General features: G+C 43.7%; 1 non-coding gene across 1 annotated transcript; it reads right to left on the bottom strand.

Annotated features, from left to right (window-relative positions):
* Window positions 1-763: 763 nt before the first annotated feature.
* Window positions 764-870, bottom strand: LOC113257233 (U6 spliceosomal RNA). Its single transcript, XR_003316887.2, has one exon. It is a non-coding gene; the product is annotated as a U6 spliceosomal RNA (small nuclear RNA).
* Window positions 871-17,017: the final 16,147 nt, after the last annotated feature.

Raw genomic sequence — 17,017 nt, 5'->3', positions numbered from 1 at the left:
AGCCCAAGCTGACTAACACAGACTTGGGGACTGAGAATTGGAGTGCTACTGTGACAAATACCTATAAACAAGGAAGTACCTTTGGAACTGGGTACTGGGTAGAGGCTGGAAGAGTTTTGAGGTCCATGCTAGAAAAACCCAAGATTGAAGAGAGGGAACTATTGATAGAAATGCGGATGCTAAAGGTAATTTTGGTGGGAGCTCAAAAAAGCAGAGGGGAGCTGGAGAGAAAGTTTCCATCTTCTTAGAGAATACATAAATAACATGAACAGAATGTTGGTCAAAATATGGATGTAAAGACCATTCTGGTGAGATCTTAGATGGAAAGGAGAAATACGATTTTCCCAGAAAAGCATATGTCTGGTGACATCTATGAGCAGTTTTTAGGGGAAAGAATTGGCAGGGCCCCCATTTTGTGGGTTGGAACCAGAGCGAAAGAGTTGGGGCAGTTTTGAGGTCTGCCTTGGCAGAACTGTGATGTTCCCTGCACCCAAAGAGATTGAAAGGGACTAACTGGGCTGGGGGCACTAGAGAATCTGATATTCCCTGTGGTCTTGTGGCTATCATGCAAATGGGTGCATGTAAGGGTAGCTTGATGGCTGAAAAGCGGCACCCCAAGACAAGTGGGTTGGTGGCACGTAAGGTTTGAAATCTGTTTGAGACTGCCGTAGATGATCTAAGGCTGCCTGGGGCGTATTAGCTTTGGGAACTTTGTTACAGTGTAGGCTGGGAGGCTTTCATGATATTCATTCTCTTTTTTTCTTTAAATACAGAACACTTTACGAATTTGTGTGTCATCCTTGCTCAAGGGCCATGCTAATCTTCTCGGTATCATTCCAAGTTTAGTATGCGTGCTGCCAAAGCGAGCACTTGATGTCCGTTTTTTCGGTGTGGCCTGGGAAGTGGATCCAGGTCTCCCCCCTCCCCTGCCCTGCCCAGAGGCATTTATACAGAGCCTACAATTGGAAGAATAGGTTGAATTGGCTGTTTGGGGGAGGTATTGTGCCTCCTTAGGGGAACCTTGGTATTACCAGTGGAAAGTGACAGCAAACAATATAAGAGCAGAACAGGGATCCTATTTCACAGTGGGCAGGTCTTTTTGCTATTTACGTTTAGAGCCAATTATTTAAGCACAGAAATCCATGTTTAGGATTTGATATATACCGAAAGAAGGTTACAATGAGAAAGACAAAGATTAACCAAAAAAGGGGTGATGATTGTATTGTGAGAACAAGGCATCAAGGTCAGGGACAGCTCCAGGTAAGTAATGATTTCTGACCAAGTAAATTCAGAGACGTCACCTTGAAAGAAAATGTTGAGAATGAAGTCTTGGAATTGGGAAGGAGAAATCATGAGAATTTTGGGAAGAAAGTATCTAGGGAGTTTTCCTAAGATAATATCACACAATGACTGAATACAAGAGAATGGGGATTGGCCAGATTCATGGACCTCTACATCTCTGGGTGTATATCACCTGAGTCTCATTTGAATAACAGTTGTAGATCTCCAACAGCTCACAGCTGTGGTTGGTAGAGGGCTCCTCATCTGTAGCCTAAGCAGTTTTGATTCTGGAAAGGTGGATCCATAGGGAGAAGCCATGAAATTTTACCGCTATTGTAGTGGTCAGGAGAACTTGATAGGGCACAGTCCAGACAGGTTCAAGTGACTTTTGTTCTGTGAAAGAGTCTTAAGGTATACCCAATCCCTGGATATAAGTTTTGGATGTATTTTACCTGAGAAAGAGTGGTCAGGTTTTCAACTGCACTGGTTTTGGTGGTCATTAATGGTAGAGACAGTTTGTCCTAGGGATACAACATACTGCGTGAGATGGTGACTTTTGGGGTCTAATAAAAGATTTCTCTGGTGGAAAAGTCTCTCATAAAGAACCTCAAATGTGCTGAGATGGGTTGTGGATTTTGGGGTGATACCTGACCTTAATAATGCAAAGGGAAGGAAGGTCAACCAAGATTATTGAGTTTCATGCATAAGTTTAGTGAGGAGCCTTTTTATGATTTGGTTGGTCCATTCTACCTTACAGGAGGACTGTGGGTGCCATGCTGCTACAGAAGGTATGTTCTCTGGAGGACTTCGCTAACTCCCTGTGTTATTTGAGAGACAAAAGGTGGGCCAATGTCTGACTGTAAAAAGTGGGAAAGCCTAAAACAGGAGAGGATGTGATCAAGGAGAGGAGTGGTGACCTCTGAAGACCTAACTGTTTTAAGAGTAAAGGCTTCAATCCATCCCATAAAGGTGTCTACAATGACCAATAGATACTTGAACCCTTTGCAGAGAGGTGTGTGCTTAAAATCTGTATCCCAGGCCTTCCCTGGTAGAGTCCCTCTTCTCTGGATAGGTTGAAGAAGTGGGGGAGGTTTATGGGCTGCCTCTGGTGTGAGGGGACAATAGGTAGAACATACCTGGGAGATGGGGAATGTCTGCAGGGTTTGGGGAATGTCTCAGGTTGACTGATACGAGTTATGAAGAAATTTCCATTGTAACATTCCCAGAAGTAACAGTTTATTATGGGGGCAATGCAGCCAACCTTCTGGGGTATGGGAAAGCCCTTTTTAAATGTCCATTGGGTTTCTTCCTGAGTATATTGTGGGGAGAAGGGATTTAGGCTAGGAACCAAAGTGGCTTAAAGGGGCAGCCTGGCGACTGGCTTTGCTTCTCTCTTAGCTCTGTTATTTCCAGCAGAGACTGAGTCATTATCCTTTTGATGCGCCTTGCAATGAAAAATAGTTATTTGGGCAGGGAGCATAACTGCCTCTAGCAAGACCAAAATTTCAGAGGCATGTTTAACTGGGGTATTTTGGCAGAAGCTGAATCAGTATATATGTTTAGTTTCATTCTTGCGCCCATTGGGAGTCTTGGTAAGAGCAATTAGTTCTGCCTTCTGTGCTGAGGTAGTGGCACCTGGCAGAGCTCTGGACTCAGTAACTTCAGTTAAGCTAACAACAGCATACCTGGAGACCCGTCGTCTTGCTCTGAAGCTGCTGCCCTCCATGACCCATACAGCGTCCAGGTTATCTACAGACACATCCTGAAGAGCTGGCCTGGCCCTGCAAGTCAAATCTACAGTGTCTTAGCAAGAAGTTTCCAAAAGGGCATTTGTTGTGGGATCTGACAGTAAGGTGGTAGGATTTAGGGTCTGACATGGCCTAAGGGTTAGTTCCAGTGTTTCTAATAAAAGGGTTTTGTATTTTGAAATTCTACTATTAGAGATCCAATGAAATGCCCTAGAATTTAGGTTGTCCAACACCTGATGGGGTGTATAAACGGTCATAGCTCATCCCAAGGTTAATTTAGAGGCCTCTCTTATCAGTAGGGCCACGAACACCAGTGCTCAGAGGCAGGGAGGCCTTCCCTGAGCCACAGGACCTAGATTCTTAGGGACGTGACCAGGCCAGGGGAAGGTGCCAGCATTTGGATCAAGACTTCAAGGTCAATTCTTCTCCTCTCATGTGCATATAAGAAGAAGGCCTTCTGGAGTTCTGGCAGGGTGAAGCTGGGGCCGTTGTAAGCGCCTGTTTGAGGGCTCCAAAAGCTTGCATTATTTTAGAGTCACACTCCAAAAGCTCCTCCTTAGGTACCTCAGGGCCTTATAAAGAAGCTTTATTATTAATCCAAATTGGGGTATTCATAGTCAACAGAACCCAGCCATACCCAAAAGGAACCCAAAAAGGAACATAGCTGCTGTTTTGTAGAGGGAGATTTCATATATAAAATGAGACCCTTACAGTGGTCAGAGAGTTCTTAGTCCCTGGGGGTTAATATTAATCCTGGGAATTGAACCTTCTCAGAGGAAATTTGAGTCTTTGAAGAGGAGACCTTATATAGCCCCAGGAGGCCAAGCTCCAAAGTACCAGGATGGTGTTTGTGTTGGAGGTGTTCTCACTGGGGCTGCGGATAAGTAAATCATCAACATATTGAAGTAAGGCACTGCCTCTGGGGAGTTGAAGGGTGGACGGATCCTTGGCTAGGGGTTGTCCAAATAAATGTGGACTGTCCCTAAAGCCCTGAGGGAGGACAGTCCAAGTTGGACAGTGCTGTTGGGTAACATGGGTGGAGGGGTCCTGCCACTCAAAGGCAAAGAGGAACTGGGAATCTGGGTACACTGAGATGCAGAAGAAACTATCTTTTAGATCCAACACAGTATACCAAAGAGTGTCTGAGGGAATCAGTCCTGGGAGTGCGTAAAGGTTGGGAACAATCGGGTGAATAGGGATAATTGACTCATTAAAAGCTCTTAGGTCCTCTACCATTCTGTATGGGCCATCAAACTGTTTTACTGCCACGATGAGGGTATTACAAGGTGAACTGCAGGAGTACAGAAGTCCTATTGCTAAGAATTTTCCTGTGAATAGCTGTAGACCCTGTCTGGGTTCTGGACATAAGGGGTACTGGGATTTTCTGGGGAAAGTAATGAGGATCTCTAAGTTGTATCCTTATGGGGTCGTCGATAGAGAGCACCCTGGAATGGAGGTGTCCCATACCTGAGGGCGCACCTGTTGGAAAATGGAGACCTTGATGTTTGAAGGGGCGGAAGACTCAGAGGACAAGAGTGCCAGTGGGGGGCAATCAATCTCAGAAAGGCAAAGATCAGTTTGTACCTTTGTCATTATGTCCCTTCCAAATAATGGAGTGAGACGATCAGGTAAAACAAGAAAGAAGTGGGTGAAGGTATTGTTACCCTAAGAACAAATTAATGGGGAAGTGAAACATCCCCTCTTTGGGTACTTGACTCTGCCAGTGATGAGGATAGAGGACTGGAAGTAATGCCTGAGTATTCATTAAGGGCAGAATAAGTGGCTTCCAACTCTATTAGAAATTCAATTTGGTGTTGTACCACATCCAGGGTTACCTGAGGGTCTGTCATAAAGATGGAGAACATGGGAGCCTGCACAGTGTCTGGGCCCCGTCAATCAAAGGAAAGGAGATTGTTCTCCCCTGTTCCATTGGGTTCTTCATCATCGAGGTACAGAATTAAAGGCAGCTGCCGGTTGCCTAGAGTGGCCTCGGTTTAAGGCTGTGGATTACCTGGGATGGCCTGTGTTTGGGGCTTTTGGGCCTGGGATGAGCCTCCTGCATGTGGGAAGGAAGGGCAGTCCCTTCTCCAATACCCTGATTGTTTGTGGGCCCGACATGGTCCCGGTGGAGGGGGCATTTGATGCTTCCAGGCCAGATGCCCTTCTTGCGACAATGGAAGTAGGCTTGAGGAGCTCTTGCGGAAGGGGGGAGGGCTTAACAGCTTGTACCTGTAATGGCTTCTGCCCCTGGGTGGACCCAGAGAAGGGCAGGGAGCTTGTGATAGCTGCAGCCATATACTGGGCTTGCTGCTTGTCTCTCTGTTCCCTATCAGGCCCTGAGGTTCTCTCTGGGTTATTGAAGACCTTGAAGTCTGTATCCAAAGTGTGGGGAAAGAGGTCTGAGGTTCCTGATCGAGCTTTGGAAGCTTTTGTCTGATATCAAGGGAGGCCTGACTGATGAAAGGCGTTGCTAATATTGCCATGCGTGCCGGGCCCTGAGGATCTGGATTAGTGCACTTTCTCATGGCCTCCACTAAGCGAGAATGAAATAAAGCAGGATTTTCATTTGGGCTTTGGGTTATTTCTTTAAGCTTTGTATAATTTACGGGTTTTATGACTGCTTTAGGTATGCCCTCAATTAGGCAAATTATCACGTAGTGCTGATTAATTCTGCCAGGGTCTCCTGCTTGATAATCCCATCTAGTGTTGGCATTGGGCCTGCCTGTACCCCCACCACAGCGTGGTCAGGGATACAAGTGTGGGCCTCATCAGCCCAGCTATGAGCCAAAGACCAGATACAGGTTCTTTCCTTATGGGTGCAATGCATGGTAAAGATGATATGAATGTCCTGCCACATGAGAGCAAAGGCAATTGTGAGGCTTTTGAATTCCTTAATGTAATGGGAAGGATCTTGGCTTGAGAATTTTCCCTCAGGCCTTAGGGGTCGAATTTATTCCAATTTTTAGGAATACAGCCCACGAGTGGGTCCAAAAGAATAAGGTTTGTCCCTTGGTGGGAAAGACCAGCTGCCAATTCCCAAGGGGGTATTTCACCAAAGGAATGAAGCTCTGACTAGTGTTTGCAATTTCAGCCAGGGTGTCCCACTGACCTGCAAAAGTAACGGACTTTATGTGCGGTGACTGACTACAGAGTGTCCCACCAAGGAGATGGTCACTGCAAATGGCAACAGCAATTCCTGCTGGGACATCCTCTGCAACAGGGAAAGAAGATACCGGTTGGCTAAACCTGGTCAGAAAAAGGAGGAGGACTCACCACTCAGACTCCTAGGAAGGTGTTTTGCCGGTAGATCAAGATGGCACCTGGATCTGTTCAGAGAAAGGATAAAAGGCGGGGGGGGGGGGGGTGCAAAGGAAGCAAGGTGGCTGAGAGTCAGCTCAGGAAAGGGTCCCAGCAGAGCCTATGACATGGGAGGATTCACCCTAGACAAGCTGTCATGGCCAGTTGTGCTGCACCATGGGAATGGAGGCCTCAGAGGAATGGAGGAGGAGAGGAGAGGAGAGGAGGGGTGAGGAGGGGAGGGGAGGGGAGGGGAGGGGAGGGGAGAGGAGAGGAGAGGAGAGGAGAGGAGAGGAGAGGAGAGGAGAGGAGAGGAGAGGGGAGGGGAGGGGAGGGGAGGGGAGGGGAGGAGAGGAGAGGAGAGGAGAGGGTCCTTCACCCTCACAGGCATGGGCAGTCCCACCTGTTGGCCCTCAGAATTTCAGACTACATTGGGGGGCCACCCTGGCCAGAGACCTTCAATGGTCTGAGGAGTACAAGTGTTAGACTGCTAAAGGGGCAAAAAGAGAAATGAGTGGGAGGGAACGATCCCTCCAGAGGGCAAGAGGGGAATCCCTCACTCTTTATGGCAAGGGCAGCCTGGCTGGTTCCCCGTGGGACTTCAGATCCTCACCAAGGAGTAACTTCAGCTGGAGGTCATCAGTTTCACAAGGAGGCAGTCCACGGAGGGAAAGTTCTGAGAAATTCTTGAAGAATCCACAGACAGCCCCGGGCCAGCAGAGGGTCCCTGTACAGGCCACCAAACGTGGGGTGACCGATCAGGTGGAGGCCGGGAGGGCAGGTGGTGAAAGAGTTCACCTGAGGCAAAACAAAGCAGATCGAAGTTCATTGAACACACTGCAAGGGAGCAGCAGGCAGGACACCAGAGGAAAGACTCTGCCACAAGGCAGTGGGGGAGGGGGGCTGTAGTGAAGGGGGGAAGTGAGGAAGTATGGGAACATATGGGTTCTTCCTCTTTTAGTACCTGTGTCCGGTTGTAAGTAGCCCATTGGTCAGCTAGGGCTTATGGGTATTTTGAGGTGGGTTGCCTTATGAGCCTATTTGTATTCACCTGTGGAGGCATTGGGCCCTTTTACCTCACTCTGGTCTCCACCGCTCAGGCCTGCAGCCCGAAAGGGGCCTCTTCAAGTGTGAAGCAAGATTTGAACCCACTATCTCCATAGAAGGCAGGATCAGAGAGGGGATTATACCAGCAGAAACACGGGACCAAAGGAAACAGAGAAAACAGGAGGGATTGAAGGAAGGCTGCAAACATGTGTGTTAAACTTGGAGGAAAAGGAAGGTTGACTCCAGAGTCAGTTCAGAGATCATGAAGGACGCCCTCCCACCATAGTCCTGGGGGCAAGCCTACTTCCTCCCCCTTTTCAGTGGACAAGGAGACCACTGCTGATAACTCATGAGGAAGGGCCCTGCAGAGAGCCACATGGGTAGGGCCAGGCTGCAGAAACAAAGGAGGAAGGATGTCCTTCGCAGTCATGGATGACTCCGCAGGCCTGGAAGGCAGAGCATTAAAGCAAGGAGGGTTATTTTTGAGCCTTAAGATTGAATGGAATTTGCACTCCCAAACTTTGAACCAGCTTGGGGCCTGTCACCTCTTTCTTCTTTCCAGTTTTTCCTTTTTAGAATGAAAATGTCCCTCCCACACCTCTCCTAGCGTTGTAGTTTGGAAGTACCTCATCTTTCTGGTTTCACAGGTTCACAGCTAGAGACAAATTTCGCCTGTGGGATGAATCAGACCCTGAATCTCGTTCATACCTGATTTAGAGGCTATTCAGATGGGACTTGGACTTGGGAATTTAGACTTGATGCTAAGATTCCGAAAGTTAAGACTTTTGGACTGTTGAGGTAAAATGAATATATTTTGCATATGAAAAATACATAAACTTTAAGCTATGAAATGAATTCTCACCCAAAATTTATATGTTAAAATTTATATGTTAAAATTTATATGTAAAACTTATATGTAATTGAGGTTAAATAAGGTCATATGGGTGGAGCCCTATTCTGATAGGATTGTTGGCTTTATAATAGGAAGATCTCTCTCTTTCTCTCTCTTTCTCCACACGCCACAGAGGGAAGGCCATGTGAGGAAGGAGCAGAATTCTGGCGGCTATCTGAAAGCCCCGAGGAAAGTTCTCTCTAGGAACCAAATCAGCGGGCACCTTGAAGTGGGGCTCCTGTTCCCCAAACTGTGAGAAAGTCAGTTTCTGCTGTTTAATGCACGCAGCGGTATTTTGTCACGGCAGCCTGAGCTGGCTAAGACAAGACTCATTTTAAAACTTTAGATAATAAAAGAGAAAAAAAGAAATTCCTGTCTCCCCTGCCTTACCACACATTCTACATAGCTTTTGTCTTTTTTTTTTTTTTTTTTTTTAACTGAACTCAGCTTAGGTCAGAAGCCTGGGTTTGGGGGATCGGATGAAGCAGGACTAAAGTAATGTAAGGCCCTGGCACTACTCGTCTCTCCTGTGTTTTAGGCCAGATGGTTAATGGTGCTGCTGCAGGACTCTCCACGAAGACTATTATTATATGAATCATTTGGCAGTAGCTTTGCTTCCCCCCCACCAGTTGCCAGGGCAACTGAGTATTGATTGCTGTCTTTTTGCTTCTGTTAGTTGCCTTTGCTCTATCTTCCGAGTTTGCTGACATCCATCTAAAGGAGGTGATAGGGATGTGTGTGGGTGTGTGTGTGTGTGTGTGTGTGTGTGTGTGTGTGTGTGTATGAGAAAGGTACTTTTTCACGTGCAGTAATCCTACCCATGTTCATTTATTTGGTTTTTCCCTGTATGACAGGTAGAACTCTACCTCTATTTGGACGTTGTAAATTCTCTAACAGCAGCAGAGCTGTCCTCCAGTGTGCTTTCCAGGATTAGCCGTGGGCTTTCAAGGCCGGTGAGACACTGCTGTACATCCTAGATTGAACTGCAAACAGATTTTCTTGAAGAATGAAACCTACTGGTAACAGTGTTACCAGTTCGGCTTTCCTTATGCTCTAAGTTCTCACGAAGGTCATCTAGAGGAAGGAGTGTGGGCTTAGGAGTCAAAGAAACTTCTAGCTCTGGCTCCACCACTAACTAGCCGAACAGCTTTGCACATTGTCATTTAGCCTTCCTGGGCCTCATTGATTTGTGAAATATTGTTCAAGGACCCACAGGATGTCAGATGCCGTTCAGAGCTGCCCTAGATTTCTGTACCCAGATCAGAGCCTCGTTTTCCTAGGAAGAGGAAGTCTTTTGGAAGGTAGAGCAGAGAACTGAGATACTTATTAGATGCAACAAATGCCAGGTGGAAAGAACAGTTTACCAGGAGGAGCCCTGAGGCTGCAGCAGCAGAAACCCAGAGGCGGAGACTCATCTTTGCATACAAGCCATGTCCGCCATGTCTACAGTACTTGAGAAGTGGGTGGGCTGTCTTTGCAAGAACTTCCTGTTTTGGAGCATCATGAATGTAAGGGAACTGAAGTAACAGATCAATTTCAATGCTAATACAACCTCTATGGAGTTTATGGAAACTGAATGGGGCCATACAGATTATATACAAAATTATCATTAACATATAAGAAATATCTGATGAATGTTGGTATAAACAGCTATAAGGACACATAAAGGTTTGGAATTAATAACTCCTGGAGGATTTGAGGAAGGATTCAATAGGAGAGGCTATGGTTCATCATTTTCTTAAAGGTAGAATAACACACTTCATGTAGGGAAGGAGGAAACATTTTAAAAGAGTCAGTGTAGGAAAAGGTATGGAAAAATAATCATGGCCCCATGGAAGAACGTATCAGTTAGGAATGTTACCCACTGCAAATAATAAAAAAGTCAGTAACAGTAGTTTAAACAAAGAAAAGTTTGTTTTTATCACATAAGAAAAAAACTCACAATAGGACTTTGCTGGATATGGTTCAGGAAATAGGGTATGTCTTTCCTTTATGGTGGCAAAGTGGCTGCTGGAGCTCCAAATATCACACATATATACTTCAGTCAAGAGGAGGAGAAAAGACAAATTGGCCATACCAGCCATCCTATTTTACCTGGAAAGATAGTGATTTGCTAAACCTTCCGCCCTTCTCCTCTGACTTAAGCTAGAAGTCGCACATTCCCTTTCAGCTTCCCCCCTCTCCCTGCCACCTCCATTAGCAACAAGGCAGTCTGAGAAAGCAAATATTTAGCAGAGAACACTGTTGTATTGGAAAAACCCCAAAGAATTCTGTTAGGAAGAATGAAGGATGAACCAACAGAGAATAGGAAAAAATGACATGGCTGGAACATATGGGAGGCAGGGAGAGCTTCAAAATGAAGCCTAGAAGTAAAGTTGTGGTCTGATTTTAAAAGCCCCCTTTAACTATACTTACAAGTCTTTGTTTTGTTTCTTGAAATGGGGAATAGACTAATACTCTTTTAACTTCACAGATTCTATAAGATCCCTTGTCAATAATCTAACATTCTATAGAGTGTCCTTATTCAAACATCAGCAGTTTTCTCTTATTCATTAACTTGCTGCTTGCCCCATTTTCCCTAACACCCAAGAGATGTAGAACAGGAACATGTCTTCCTCCTCTTTCTCCCTCATCACGTCAATACTAGGACCTTGGCCACAGAAGGATTAATGTAACTAAGAGTTACAGTGAAACGAAAGTGAAGAGCAGAGCATGTGCGCTGATACAGATATTCGCAGCATCAAGGAGAAGCAATGGAATGAGTGAAGGACCCAGAAGCAAAAACGTCTGTTCAAGTCCTGACTGTGTGGCTTAGTGCCACTCTATCCCTGGACTGGTATCAGAGGAAAAGCTCAAATAATACAATGGAACTAGTAAAATTCTAGAATCCCTTCTAGTTCTATAATTATTTGTTGATTCATTTCCTTTAGCTCCTCCAAGTAGGCACATACACTATGGCTGTATTTTTTAAAGGACTTATAGAATGAGATTTAATGGGGAAAAAAATCAAGGCAAAAAAATTCCTCATTAGGAGATAATATGGATCCCTAACTTAAATAGATTTACAGTCTTTGTGCAGCTGACAATTTTGCTATAAAGGAACCTGTTAAACAATATCCTCTTCATTTGGGGTCTTACATTTCTATGAATTTATTTTCCTCTTTTTTCACTGTCCTACGTTTTGAAGTCTTGGGTTTTCGGGTAATTCTGTTGTTTCCTTCAGAGCACATTCCTGCCCATTAAGCTTGGAGCTGCAACCTTCATGTTTCTAGACAGTCACAAATATCTTTAAATGTCTTTCAGGCATGACTGTGCTTATAAGAATGAGGAGGTTTTGCAATTGGGTTCAGGGAAATAATGACCTCTCTGTCATTTATCATCAATAAGCCCTTGACAATAGCGCATGTAGGCACTCTGTTGGACACAGATGCCAAGCGAGGCTACTCAACGAGCATCTAGGCTCTTGTTGTTCATTGCTCTTCTTGGATCATTTCCTTTATTTAATTTTGGCGACTTACCAAAGTTAAAGAAGAAATTTGCTGCTGTTGTGGCTGAGATCAGCCCACTTGTCAAACAAACTGATTGTGAGATTTGGGGGGAAACTTCTCCATGCCAGGGACCAAAGACAACAATGTTCACTGATGGAGAAAATCTTTATTGCTGTGAGTGTAGAGCATGCCATTGTTGCAGGAGAGCTGTGACATTTTTCTAACTGGATTGCATCTGCGCTTTTAAAAGACAGACAACTAGAGTATCACTGGGGATAATAGGATCTGGGACTGGAAAGCCTTCATATTTTATTAGGGCTACACTGATCCCATTTCTTTAAGTCACTGGAGTGTTATTCCACATTCCAGTGTCTGCATAACTGTATTGCCTTTGTTTCTCAGTTCCATTAAAAATTCCCTGGCATATCAAAGCTAGTGAATGTCAGTGAAGATAACTATCAACATGTAATAACTTCCAACTACAGGAACGTGTAGCTTGAAAACACTTAAATGAACAGGTCTTTCTGTAATAAGTGGGAGCCAAGGGAGGACAAATTAACTCCAACCACTCTGTGTATGTCAGATTTCATTTAAGTTTTGACTGCATATAGACACAGACGTTCATTGCAGATGGTCAAAGAACTGGAGCGTGTTCTGGTGAGTAATAAGGCTACGTAAACCAAATGAGAGACTGATCGCCTACATCACAGAAAATCTTTATATCAACCAGACTCAAAATCATGTAGGAACCAGGAAAAGATATAACTCAAATTGGAACTATAAGGAAATCCTACGACGACAACTTAATTTACTGTCTTGCTTAGAACTCTGTTTTGGTTGTCTGTTGTTGCATAAGAAACCATGACAACTTAGTGGTTTTAAGCAACAATTTATTATTTCCTTTACTGGTTCTGTGAGTCTCCCATGAGTTTGCAGTCAGATGTTGGAAGGGTCTGGACTCGTTCGAAAGTTCGATTGGAACATTGAAGGATGGACATACCAGATGACTTCCTCAATCACAGGTGAATCATCTGCCTGCGGTGGGACAACTTCGGACTGCCCAGGCATCTTTCTCTCCATACTCCTTCCCCAGATGAATAACTTGAGCTTCCACAGAACATAGCAGTCTGAGGGAGCTGGCTTTTCCTGGAGCATTCATTTCAAGAGAGGAAGATAGAAACCATAAGAGTTCTTATGACCTAGCATCAGAAGTCAGACAGTATTATTTCTGTTACATATTATCTATTTACAAGTGAATCATACATAAGAGTCAGCCCAGATACCAGGGAAGGTAATTATACAAAGGCATGAATATTAGGAGGCTTGGTCCTTTGAGGTTCATCTTTAGAGAATAGCTACAAGAATCTAACAAGTTCACTACCTAAGTGAATTGTTACAGCTTACTATGGGCCAAGTACTACATTAAGTACTTTTAAATAGATTTTCTCTTCTAATCTTTACAAGAATCCTGTGAGTTATGTAGGTTTATTATCTTCATTTTATAGATAAATTAATTGATTCAAATATTTATCGGTGGCAACTCTGTAGCAGACTGTGGTAGACAGAATTCTAAGATGGCTTCCATGATCTCTGCCCCATAGTGTTACTCTTAGGACTATGTTATACAACCTGGCAAAAAGGATTTTGCAGATTTAATTGAGTTTCCAAATCAGTTAACCTTGTTGTAGAGAAATATTAATTCCAACTACTCTGTGTGTACATCAGATTTAATTTGACTTTTGACTGAACATAGACATAGACATTCCATCACAGATGGTCAAGGAACTAGAATGTGTTCCAATGAACAATAAGGCTGCATAAACCAAATGAGAGACAAATACCTTACATCATGGAGAGGCTTCCTATCAACCAGCCTCAAAATCACATACCAACTAGGTTCTTATACAGTAGATGAGCCTAACCTGATCTCACAAGGCTTTACTCCAGTTGGTAGCAGAAAGGAAATTCAGAAATATGAGGTACTTGAAGGATTCAAAGGGTCATGGCTGGCTTTGAAGATAGAAGAGGACATATGCAAAGCTGTAGAATAGTCTTTAGGAGTTGTGAGTGCCTCCTGGCTGATAGCCAATAAGGAAACAGGGACTTTAGTTCTACGCTTGCAAGGAACTAAATTCCTCCAACAACCTAAATGAATTTTTTTTTTTAAAGATTTTATTTATTTATTCGACAGAGATAGAGACAGCCAGTGAGAGAGGGAACACAAGCAGGGGGAGTGGGAGAGAAAGAAGCAGGCTCATAGCAGAAGAGCCTGATGTGGGGCTCGATCCCATAACGCCGGGATCACGCCCTGAGCCAAAGGCAGACGCTTAACCGCTGTGCCACCCAGGCGCCCCAACCTAAATGAATTTTGAAGCAGATTCTTCCCAAGAATCTCAACATGAATTCTCTCTGGCTGTAATTTTGACTTTCGCTTTGTAAACCCTTAAGCAGAGAACACAGTTGAGTCTTCCTGGGTTTCCGACCTGCAGAATTTGAGCTAAAGTGGGCTTTTTTTTTTTTTTAAAGTCATTAAGTTATAGTAAGTTGTTATACAGCATCAGAAAACTAATTTGGCAACTAGAAGAATATTCTAGATATTATACCCTTGCTTGACCTTCCTTCTTTTCAAGTCCTATTACCCTACTTTTACACCAATTTGTTTCAGTTATTACTCTCTAATAACTCCATTTCATACAAATCTTATCTCAGAGTATGATTCTGGGGAATCCAATCTAACACAATTGTTAACAGAGATGGTTTAGGAAATAGATGGTCAAAAGGGATTTTTGGAGTGATGTCACTTACCAACCAGATGTCAACAGAGGTGCAATTACTGGTGAAAACTGGATGGATGGTAACTCCTGGCATAAAACTGCCTTACAATTACCAAAACCTTCCTTTGTGGTAAACTGGAATGGACTGAAAGTGGAAGATGGTGTATATGCAGTATCTCTAGCGTTCAAGTAATGTAGGAGTAATGGTTATTTTTAGAATTGTGGAATTGATTGCTTTTTTGTTAGGTGTCACTGATGAACTAAAGAAAGAGAATGACAAATCCAGATAAGTCAATGACCACCTCAAGGCATAATATGAAAGTGAAAGTTCTTCCATGCACGTCCATGCACTAACAGAGACTCTTCTCACCTAGAGTCAAACAGCGGACCCCACTAAGGCTCAGGCCTAGAACTCAAGTGTGAATCTAGCAGAGCTATAAAGAATGATAAATCCGTAGCCTTGGCAAGTCTCTACTCAAGTCTGGAAGAGAGTGGAATCCCATAAACTCTATGGAGATATTTGGGTAGATGTGCTTGAATACATTGAACCTAAAATTACTTGGAAACTTCTGTGTCTACAGAAGTGGGAACTCACTATTGCTTAAAGATAGCAATATCTACTTTCCTAACGACCATCCAGAAGCATCTGTTTTCCTAAATCCATACTGAAATCTCCCCCTGAAAAGTACCCCTCCTGGCTAGGACATCAATAACTAGAATCAAGTCTTAGGATGACCCAGCTAGGAAGTACTAACTCTCCTAAAGGAGGATGAAGGTTATTCACCAAAGGAACAATAAAACCTGGATAGCATATCCAGCTAGAATCAAGGAAACTTAGCTAGGAGTGGACTTGAGGATCCTGGAGAAATTGAGTTGTATCTAAATCTGGATTGGGAGGATTAAATGATATGGGGCTCTCTCTCATGATTCAGGTTCAACACCCTAACAAGTGCTTGGACTTAATACATTGTTTAAATGGCTCCTGGAAGGACAGTCCACATTATGATGGTCCACGTTAAAGTACTTGGAAATGACAGAACTACGTTAGTCAGAATGTTGAGGAAGGAACAAAAATACTCAGAGAAGTAGATATGCAAGAATAGATCTATTATGATAGCTTAAACAACCTACCAAATAGCTATGTTTTCTAAAAGGGCTCAAAGGACACTTCTTTTACTAATAAAAGCACTGAGTGAAAGAGGAACCAGCAAATGGAAGCTCGGTGGTGGAGTGATGGCTATCCACTGGAGGCCAATATTAATAATAAGAAATGCTGTTGTGAAACTGCACCTGCTGTAGTGGGGATGATATGATTACAGAATAGCAGAGGCTACTAGGTGGTAGCATTTAACCATCAGACACAGAGTGAGTGTATTTACCATTATGGGTAGTAACGTTGGAATAGAAACCTGGAGGCTCTGACCCACAGGACCTATGGTTATGGCTAATTCAACATGGTATTCGCAAGAACGAGGAAAATGGACAACCAACAATGTTTAGCTTAATATAGATAATAAAAAAAAAGATTAAAGTCAAATGAGCTGATATTAACCACCCTGGTGGAAAACCATTATTCCTCATCCAGCTTCCAGACCTGAGCTTGACTGAAGAAGATACAAGTGAATTTGAGGAAGGACGCTGCTATGCTACAGCCATTCATCCTTTCCCAAAGGAATCTATGTAGATTGGGGGTGATGGAATACCCAGAATTTTTCAAAAGTTGTTGGTTAGAAGTTCCAGTTATAATGAGACCAAGGACCCCAAATCCCATTGTGGTCACCCATTATAGTGAAATGCCAAGTGATAAATGGAGTTCTTGTCCAATTCCAGAGAAAACATGGATTCACCCTGTGGTCATTTCCTAGCCCCTGAGTTTTTAACGGGATGGATATATTTACAGCCAAGGCAGACAGTAATTAATATACATTCCAGTCTTGATCAATGATACTTTAACTTTCTTGCTTTATTCCATGGTATGGTCCAAGGGAATCTTGATGGTCCTGTGCATAAGGAATCCTGGAAGACAGTGGCAAGAAAAAAATTTTCCCGGGGGCAGAGTTTGTGTAGTGTATCTGGTCTTCTCTCTCACAGGAAGAAAGAAGTGGCCTGTGATAATGACATACCCAGATTCCCGATCAGTTGGAAATGATTTGGCTGATTGATCAGTAGCTTGGAAAAAGCAAGATTGAAAAGAAAATCTAGAGAAAGGCATATGGATATACTCATGGGTGTGTAGATCTTTGCAGCCCAAATTAATGCCAACTAGGAGGCACTAAACAAGCTAGTGGCCAGGATGACTCATCCAGCATGTCAACTACCCTCTGTTCTCATCTGTGCCCGTGCTCACATAGTAGACGCATAAATGGACTAGCCATGGTAGAAGAGGTGGTGGTTTTGTATGAGTCCAACAGCATGAGCTTATTCTACCAAGTCTGATATAGCTATTTTGTTGCTAAATGTCTGCCTTGCCAGCAACACAATTTGATACTG

This window comes from Ursus arctos, unplaced genomic scaffold (assembly GCF_023065955.2).
Source record: "Ursus arctos isolate Adak ecotype North America unplaced genomic scaffold, UrsArc2.0 scaffold_4, whole genome shotgun sequence".
In the NCBI taxonomy this organism is placed as follows: domain Eukaryota; kingdom Metazoa; phylum Chordata; class Mammalia; order Carnivora; family Ursidae; genus Ursus; species Ursus arctos.
This window is presented reverse-complemented; position numbering and strand designations above follow the sequence as displayed.